The 10,145-nt window shown below is 41.6% G+C and overlaps 1 non-coding gene across 1 annotated transcript; it reads left to right on the top strand.

The window, feature by feature from the left end:
* The first annotated feature begins 9,672 nt into the window (after positions 1-9,672).
* TRNAT-UGU (transfer RNA threonine (anticodon UGU)) lies at positions 9,673-9,745 on the top strand. The gene has a single exon. It is a non-coding gene; the product is annotated as a tRNA-Thr (tRNA).
* The last annotated feature ends 400 nt before the right edge of the window (positions 9,746-10,145 follow it).

The following is a 10,145-nucleotide window of genomic DNA, read 5'->3' as shown; positions in this document are numbered from 1 at the left end:
GCTCATCACAAAATGAGATGAAAATATAGGGGTAAAAAGTTGAGATAATCCCTTCGTGAAGCTTACAGCATTGTCTGAGTCACCACAGGACATGAGACAGCTGCAGGCAACAGCATGCAAAGCAGGCTTGGTTTGCCTTCTCCTCTTATGCAATTCCTACGTTAGCATCTTCTCTGCTCCATATGTAAACCCAGAAAACATCAAAAAGCTGTTATGGAAAGCCGTACTCTTTCTTATTCATTTGTATGAGTCAAGTGTGACTTAAAAAATTAGATAGTTTCCACACAAGCTTTAGTACAGGACCAGGCATTTTCCTGGCATTACTGCTAAGACCATTCATTTCTGGACTCATTAAAAGGACGTTTGCACCCCCTAGTGTATAAGAATTTGCAAGAAATCAGGTTCTTTTAACAGCCTTAGCTGAAGAAGGATATTGAATATCACACCATAATAAAATCTCACTGTTAGAATCTTAACAACCACAAAAGTAAGGATTGTAAGCTCAAAGAACATACTAGGTGTAATCCCTCATGTCCCTGTACTCAACAATTGCAGGACCCAAAAACTGGTACTACCAAATTGGATTTTTATCCCACTGGAGGATATCAGGGATTTAGATTAAAAAAAGAGACTGTACTAAAACCAGACAATTCAACTCCAGACCTTCTTGAAACTCAGGGATGTTAGATCAGTCTTCAGCCCATTGGTGAGGTAAAGTCTGCTTCACTGTGTTTCACTGAATGAGAGGGTTCTTTTTACTACAGTTAATAGAAACCGTAAAAATGAGAGGCATGTGCCTCACTGTCCTCCAAGTACTACTGCCTAGATTGTCACAGGTAATTAGTCTTCTAATTTCTCACAGTGGCCTGTATCTCACTGCTCTTTGTATACCTTAAAAACTTCTCTTACAGCCATGGATCACTTTTTCATTTTTCAGATATGACTTCAGTTATTTCAATTTCTGCCCACCATGTTAAAAAAGGTAGAACCGGTCACTGAGATGAAAAAAATTGTTTGCCCTGTTGGGACCCCAAGTGGCAGTTTAGCTCCCTGCCTCCAGCATAAGCCTCTGAACCTGAGCCAATTTATATGCTTCTGGAACCAGCAAATCCTGGGTGCTGGCCCCCGGCTGTGGGTGTGGAAAGGGAAAAGATTGTGGGTGTACTTTCAGGTGGATCTTGCACTGACATTTGAGAGTTGGAAGGTGTGACCCAAACCTTCACATCATGATCTGGTATGTGCTGTTTGGCTCATTGTTAGCAATGCTATCACGGGCAGACTCTCATCTGACCAAATTACAGATAGGCATTTTCAAGAATTCCCCTGCCCACCCCTCCTCTGAAATCAGAATTTAACCATTTCACCTGAGGTCTCTGCAACTCAATCACTGCAGCCTTGGCAAGAGCCTGATAACCAGAGAAACTGAGAAATTGTATTGCACAGGGAAAAAAGGGCTGTTTTCGTTGTCCAAGCAGAATTAAATGAAAAAAACCAAACTGCATAAATGATGAAAATTAAATTAATTTTCTTTACTTTCATTATATAAGTAGTTTTGTAGTAATAAATGTATTCTAAAATATGACTTTCAGTCAACAGTATTTACTATATTAAAACCAGACTGATTTTATTTATTGTGCAATGCTTAGTAGCACCTCCAAGCCACTTTATTCTGTAATTTAAATGAATTCTTTGGGCTTTTTTCAAAGCAAGAAACTTGGCTCTTTGACAGAATAGCCCTTAACAACTCACACTGAGGATACTGCCAGGAGTTCTGATGATGACCTTTGCTAGGTACTCTTTTCTTCCAGAAGAGCGGAATTGTTGTGATATTAATGCAGAGTTCTTTTTGCCATTTTTGTAGATGAATATTAAAAGCATCAGCATATCACTGTTAAGTGTCCTCAATGAGTTACATTTCATACAGTACATACAGTAGTATCATGGTGATACAAACCAGACGAACTGTATAATGAGAACAAGTATTTAAAAAGTATGTTAAAAATAAGACAATTACACTAGCATATGCAGCTACCAATTTTTACCTTAAATCTCCACCTATATTTGGAGAATTAAATCTATCTGCTTTAGAAACTGGACTAATAATTTGTAAACTCCTTTTTTTAATTAAAAAGCCAGATCTTCCTATATCACCTAATTTCTGATTTAGAGCCTTTTTTTTTCCATTATCTTGATTAGATACCCCAAACCAGTTTCTGTCAGATAAATTCCAGCTAGAAAACTATTGAAGTTTACAAACGCTTTGTTGTAATTAAGAAAGTGTTGGGACCATGTGACTCATTTCTAAGAATAGAGAGTAAAATGCTACCTATTTCCTCCTGCAGGTTTCATGTTGGTGTTATCATCAGACCATTGAGGTTGGGCTGTGCTGATACTGCTTCACTCTGGTGCCTAAATGTCTCAGTGGCTTGTGAATATAGGACTGTGGTTCCTGGTCACATGGTGTAGAAGTATTGACCATCAGGTTGAGGTTCTAACACAGCTTGATCTGGTGATGATGAAGGCATCACTCTCACAGCCTGTTCGAAGTATGTTGGTTGAGTTTTAATTTTCAGTAGATATTGCTATTGACAGTAAGCAAGTTGGAGCAGGACACGACTTGAAAGTTTCAGTCACTGACCCAAGAGAATACTTGAATTCTTTTCCCAAACAAAATTGAGATGTTTTAGCAGTAGAATATGGTGCAATTGCTTCAGAGCCTGTTACTGGGACATAGATCTCCTGGGTTGCAACTGGAACAGCTCCAGGACTCCAAATTAGCCACCTAAACACAGGGCAGATAGGCAACAAGAAGAACTTTTATTACACTATAAAAAGAAATCCTGCACAAGCAAGCAAAATCTGCCAGTCACACCTGTCATCTTTTCACAAGATGATGTCAACATAAAATGTAGGTAAAGAAGAGTAACGTACTGCTTTCCAGGGAGTTCAGCTGAAAGTAGAAGGAATGGAAGATGTGATAATATCCCACCGCCATCACCGCTAGTGAAAATAACTCAGAAATTTGGAAATTAATAAAAAAAGCTACATTAAATCTCCTTAAAAATTCAAATCAGTGTCATGTAGAAGTTCTTCAACTTCTTCATAGCTGTTGCCATTCTGTTTATGGCCATTTTGCATGGCTTGCAGTGAAATACACTGGGTACATTGAAATTCCATATAAACTGGAATGGGCCATCGATCTCTGGGCTCTCAAGGATATTGTTGTACTTCCCTGGTCTTCCAATAATGCCCAATCATGTTTCCACAGGAAAGGCAATGTGAGTCACTTCTACTCCTTATAATATTACACTGTACAAAATAAGAATTATAGATGAGACAGGCCCCTGCATTGATTTTACAGTCAGGATCGTATAAAACCTTATTTAAGGTTTTGATTGTTTCTTTCCTATTTAAGGAAAACCAGTCCCACTTTGTTGTTGGTGAGGTACTGTATTTCATTTGATAACCCATTCTTGTCCCTTTTGAATGTCTAATATTGTATTTTATACGAATATTAGGGTGCTTATTCACAGGGAGATTTCTTTTCTTGCTTCAGGAAGGCTGGAAGATTTGAGCCTTGGCAAAGATGCTAATACTTGGTCATATTTCTCAGCAGCCTCATGCAGCTATTATTATTCCAAGAGGTATCACCTTAAAGTCTCGGAGAGAAAGCATTACAGTTAATGCAGTTTGGCAAGTCAGTGTAATATTCACTGCATTACTTTGACATGGTTTAATAGCATGAGCAGCATGCACTCTGTGTTAGAGAAAATTACCTGTTGACCCTTGCTGTAGATTGATGCCTGTTCTTAACTGTATAGCTATGAAATGGTGTGGAAAATCTTATATGAACTCCACTCCCCTCACCAGCTCTGTTCCATAGGGGACTCTTTTCCTATCAGCTTTCCTATTGAATAAAGAAACTGGCTTTGGTGTTTTCATTTGCCACAGTATTGTTACACACACACAATGGAGCTGCCCAGCAAACCTTCCTCCTGGCCTATTCTCCTGATGGAAAGATAAACCAATAATGAAAGTGGATGCAGGAAGAAAGAAAGAGAGTGAAATGCAAAAGGACTTTTTTATGGTGATGGGAAACAAAGAGACTGTGGTACATCCTTCGCAGGAAGCAGTCATGGGAAATGCTTCTTTGCACAAGAAACAGACTGACACAGTTAACACTCAGGTCATCTTTATAGCTGTGTGATGTGAGAGAACTATATTTTACTGCTCTGCATGAACAAATAGATTAATTGTGAGTGACAGCTGGAAAATTATTTGCATGTTCTTGAAAGACACTGGATGATGTCAAAATGACGATGCCTTGACCAAGGAACCAAATCTGTAAGCAGCATTGTGAACATGCAGGGCAAATGAATTTTATTCTTTGTCTTGTCTGCTCAGACTGCCAGGAAGATTCCCAGTCGGTGCCAGCCACACTTTCCTGAAGTGCACCCAGCTTCAGAGATATGATCGTCCAGTTTACCAGTTGAGAGCCGTTTCTTCTCTTGCTTTTGTGAAAATTTAAGCAACTCGCTGGGGCAAATCTTTGGAGCCTCACATGCTGACAGCAAACTCATTCCTTTGGACTTGCCTCCTCCTCCTTACCAGGCTACTCACTGATCAGACATCTGCAGCATGTCTGCAGCAAGAACCTTCTGCTTTGGCACCTTGCTTGCCCAGCACAGGAGGTTTTATTGTGGGAAAGAGGTGGCTGGGTGCAATGTAATGGAGGAATACACTATCAGACACTGCTGGTCCCACCAACAGCCTCCTGCTGTGGGTCCTAACTCATGCCATGGCCTGGTGAGCTCAGGAGCAGGACCAGTCTGTGGCCCAAGGCATGGGCATATCTACTATGTGGCTAGATGTGACTAGGCTTAGGCTCAAAGATTCTAAGAGCTTGAAAACTGTAAACTGGAGCCTCTGACACAACAAAGGGTAGCATGCCACGCATGCACAGGGATGCTATTTTTGCAGTATGTTGTACTTTTCAGGCATGAATGTCAGTTCTTGAAAAATATGGAAAACATTAAAGAGGCAGGTACTCAGTACCTCCCTTTGATGTCTCGGGTAACATGAAAAGCAGCCTACGCCACTGCTCTGGTACGGTGACATTGCAAAAAATCAAAAAAGAGAGATAAATCATCGACTGTAGAGGAGATCCCTGCAATTTGGCACTGCTCCCTATTCACAAAGCTGCTTTTCTGGTTTCTCACATTAGCCCAACTGGAGTATGTGCAGAACCAGATTACTTATCAAGCCAGAACGTTAACGTTCATAGCATTAATATTTTGAGGCCTACAAAATGAAGAGCACTAAGAGAAAAATCTTTTCAATCCTTTCATATGAAATCCCAGCATTCTGAACTGACAAAAATAAATGCAGTGAACTTTCAGTGATATTGCACTATATAAAAAGGTTATTAAAAAGGTGTTTGAGGGACTAGCTTTGTCAATACTAATGCACTGAGGAAATGGAGGGCTTCCCAGCTCAGACACTGATGTACAGACTTAGTAAAGGAGTGATTGCTGCAATAATAGATTTTGGTAGCTTAAGTTAGACAAGCATTTTTTGACTTCATATGCAAAGAATTGCCTTCTGTTATAAAAAGATGGGCTACTCAGTAATATTGAGGTGAATGAAAAATATGTTTAAAGAAATATTGCCAAGTAAATACTGGTTCAGTTCTGAAAATGTGTTTGAAAGATGGGGGGAGAAGTAAAACAGAGCAGTGTAGAGGAATAGAAGAGTACTGTATAAATATAAATTATTTCTTGGCTTATTTGTTGATTCTTGATCTCCTTAGTAATCAGAGGGGCTTTTAGAGATGATCTGTACATTCCCTAAAGCGATGTGAACGTAGCAAAGAAGTGTCACTGCATGAAAATTTTAAAGCACATTAGCTGCAGTTTGAGAATAGAGTTCATTCTCTTATTTTGAATTCAGGCACCTCTGATCTTGCCACTCATTTTTGGGCTAAATAACTGCTTGTCGAGATTCAGTATTTCTGCTATGGGGTTTCAGTGCATGTCTTCTACCGCCAAGGGAAAACCAGTCAATCTGTTAAAATGATCCTAGAATAAAGGGATAGCAAGAAGAGAAAAAGTCAAGCTTTCAAATCCTTACTTTCAGTCATATAAGATGATGATAAAAGAGCTGAGAATTTAGTTTTAATTATTATTTGGGGGGGTGTTGATAATGCACCCTTTGAAGAATGGAGAAAATAACTTTTCTCCTCACATTGACACATGCTGCCACTTTTAGTTTTGTTCTCCTCAAGCATCATAGCTTATGTGTTTCTTTTGGTGTCTGAAGGAAGGTGAACATCTTTGACTCCAGCAGTCAGTCCCTGTTAAGTGATAAGGTAAGTGCTGATGGCCTCGGCACTGCCAGCTCTCACACAGTTTTTGTACAATCAATTCTTTTGTGAGCCTCAGCTCCTGAAGGAAACATCAGCTGCCTTCTACATTACTCTTTTTTTTTTTTCAGTGCAGAATTGTCTGGTTTTCCCACGTTAATTTAATCAGTGGAAGTGCCCATTAGTTGTGGAGGACTCTCTTTCTAAAAGTGTAAGGGTTTTAAATACTAAAACCATACAATTATTGTTGTTCAAAGAGGGCCCTGTACCTGGAGTCTGGGACAGTTCTTGCCCTAGGTCTGACAGGTCCATCCCCCCTAGGACTTTAAAAATCTTCCTGAAATCTTTTTTGGTTGTTATGCTTTAGCAGTGGTGTGCAGTAGCAGAACACAACAGAGGTTTAAGAAAATAACATGGTAATTTGTAACAAGTGTCCATAAAGTTTTTTTTTTGTTGGGTTTTTTAGATATTTGGGTTTTGGTTTGGTTTTTGGGGGTTTGTTTATTTGAGGGAGGGTGTGTGTTGTTTTTAATAATCCTTAAATATCTTCTGGACTTCTTGTGTATTGGTGCACCTGCAAGTTAGCCTCCAGTGGAGATTTCACTGGCCTCCCCAAGTTCACAGATGAGTGTCTGGTAACTCAGGTTAAGCATGGAACGAGGCACACAGGAGAAAACTGCAAGGTCTTTTACAAGGTAACAGGATTTTTTTTCTGTTTTCTAGGGTGTAAAAACTAACCATGTCAATATTATCTTGATAATTAATAATCTGTATGCCTTTGTTTTCTATGCTGTTGTTCTCTTGAACTTCCACTGCACTACACACATGCACGTAGACACACACATCTATTATAAAATTATCTGCTGGGATCCCTGCCATCTAAAAAAAGCATTAATGCTGCCACTGGCAGTCATCACAGTTTCGCAGATCAAAAAGCTGCAACCTGGCTTATTATCAAGTATAATATCTCAGAGGAGACATGACCCTCCTAAGCAAAAACATAGCAAATAATGTCTGATTAATAGACAGATCTGGAATTTTAACAAGAATATCTTTGTCATGATGACTAGAAATACAAGTTAGACTATGTTGTTATTTGCAGAATTAATACAAAATCAAGAGAAAACCCCTAGTGGATTTAAACACTTCACTGAATATTTTCACAATAATTTGAATTCATACTCATGTAACAAACGTTATCAGTGGAAAAGATTGACCTGCTCCCTGTTGCTTTGTTGACTGTATCTACTGTCTAGCTGTGCAATGGAGCTTTGTTTTCCAAAAGTCAGCAATAATTGTTCAGAGTTTAATTTCAAATTTTATTGCTGCAATTTATTAAAAACGACCAGGGGGTCAATGAGAGAAAATTCTTTGACAGGAAAAGTCTCTTAGCAGAAAACACATATTTATACATCTAATGCCCAGAGTACTCTGAATCTTGATCCTGCTGTGGACTTTGGGATTTATTTCCATTGTACAACATTCTTTGTAAGACTTCTCTAAGTCAAGCCAGGCTTATGAGCTATTCCATTGCATCTCTTTCCCACCTGCTGATCCAAGTCTGAATTCTAAAGAAACAGATATCACTATAGAATCAAGACATATTGCTTTTGGGAAGGCATATGACTGGAATATAAATAATTGTATTTGCATGCATTTAAAAAAAATAAAAGTTCAGTGCAGCCATAAGCAATTGAAGCTCTTTGCCAGACACTTGCTTCAGTATGTGCTGTTGGAAGCGATGACATCCAGCATTGGTACTGGATGCAGTAGACTTAACTCCTGCAGCATTGTCACCTTCCACATTTTAGCTGGTAGCTGGAGCTTCCGTCTTAGAATCATGTAATCACAGAATAGTTTGAATTGGAAGGGACCTTAAAGATCATGCAGTTCCAGCCCCGCTGCCATGGGCAGGGACACCTCCCACCAGCCCAGGCTGCCCAAGGCTTCATCCAACCTGGCCTTGAAAACCTCCAGGGATGGGGCAGCCACAGCTTCCCTGGGCAACCTGTCCCAGTGCCTCGCCACCCTCATTGTGAAGAAATTCCTCCTTATGTCTAGTATAAATCCGCCCCTCTCCAGTTTATACCCATTGCCCCCAGTCCTATCACTACAAGCTTTTGTAGATAGTCCTTTCCCAGCTTTCTTGTAGCCCCTTCGGGTACTGGAATGTCACTATAAGGTCTACTCAGAGCCTTCACTTCTCCAGGCTGAACAACGCCAACTCTCTCAGCCTGTCCTCATATGGGAGGTGCTCCAGCCCTCTGATCATTGCTGTAGCCTCTTCTGGACCCATTCCAACAGTTCTGTAGCCTTCTTACATTGAGGATTCCAGATCTGGACACAGTACTCCAGACGAGGTCTCACAAGAGAGTAATAGAGGGGCAGAATCACTTCCCTTGACCTGGTGGCCTCGCTTCTTTTGATGCTGCCCAGGACACGATTGGCCTTCTGGGCTGAAAGTGCACACTGCAGGCTCATGTCAAGCTTCTCATCAATCAGCACCCACAAGTCCTTCTCTGCAGGGCTGTTCTCAATATCTTCAGAGCTGAACTCCATAACCTCTGGAAAGGTGTTGTGCAGGTGCAAGGTGAGAGAACAAGCTGGAAATTCTCTCTAAGGTGAACGCTTAGCGTTGCCCAGGGGGAGATGCTCACAGAGCCCCGAGGCAGCCCCTCTGACTTCCAGCAGCAGTTCTCAAACTTCCCACACCTGCCCAACCTTTCCAGGAAAAAAAACACCCAACTCTGCATCATCTTATGCAGCTTTATCACAATGTTTACTCCTAACCTGTAAAACTCAGGCTGTATTTCAAACATTCATAGAATCATAGAATCAGCAGATTGGAAGAGACCCACCGGAACATCGAGTCCAACCATTCCTATCAAACACTAAACCATGTCCCTTAGCACCTTGTCCACCTGTCTTTTAAACACCTCCAGGGAAGGTGACTCAACCACCTCCCTGGGCAGCCTGTTCCAGTGCCCAATGACCCTTTCTGTGAAAAACTTTTTCCTAATGTCCAGCCTAAACCTCCCCTGGTGGAGCTTGAGGCCATTCCCTCTTGTCCTGTCCCCTGTCTCCCAGCACCCTCCTCTCCACAACTTCCTTTCATCTACTTTTGATTTCTCCTCTTGTGTGTTGGGATTTTTTGGCTTGACTGACGGGCCCAATTCCCAAGAGTTTTGTTTCTCGGTCTGGAAACGCCGCGGCTCCCCTGCTCCCGGCAGCTGGGATGCTGCCAGCTCCCCCGCCCGCGGGGAACGCCTCTGCCGCGCCCTTAGAGACAGACGGGGAAGCAGTATAGCGGCGGCTCCATAGCTCAGTGGTTAGAGCACTGGTCTTGTAAACCAGGGGTCGCGAGTTCGATCCTCGCTGGGGCCTCCGAGGGATTTTTTAGATCCGTCACACGCCTCCGTGAGGAAGGAGTCTAATTTTGGGATATTTCGGTGGAGGTGGATTAGAGCGGCGTGTGGGCTCGTTAAGGGGGACGCCTTGGGAACACACACTGCCGGTAGAATTTGAGTGGTGACAATAACACCGGTCACTGAATTAACTCGTGTCTGTGCCTGGCAGGGGCAGGGGTCGCAGCGAGCACTCGGGGGCGGCTCAGTGAACGTTTCTGCAGCTCGCAGCACAATTTCCCTGATGGCAGCTTTGGCAAAATGCTGTTAAGGGGTTTAAAAGGAACAAATTGCCCCTGAGTGGAGAATAAGCTGGACGGGATTATCTGACTCTTCACAGCTTGTCAGGCGAGCCGAGCTGTCAGTTTTATTTCTGTGCT

Source organism: Phaenicophaeus curvirostris, chromosome 5 (assembly GCF_032191515.1).
Source record: "Phaenicophaeus curvirostris isolate KB17595 chromosome 5, BPBGC_Pcur_1.0, whole genome shotgun sequence".
Taxonomy (NCBI): domain Eukaryota; kingdom Metazoa; phylum Chordata; class Aves; order Cuculiformes; family Cuculidae; genus Phaenicophaeus; species Phaenicophaeus curvirostris.
This window is presented reverse-complemented; position numbering and strand designations above follow the sequence as displayed.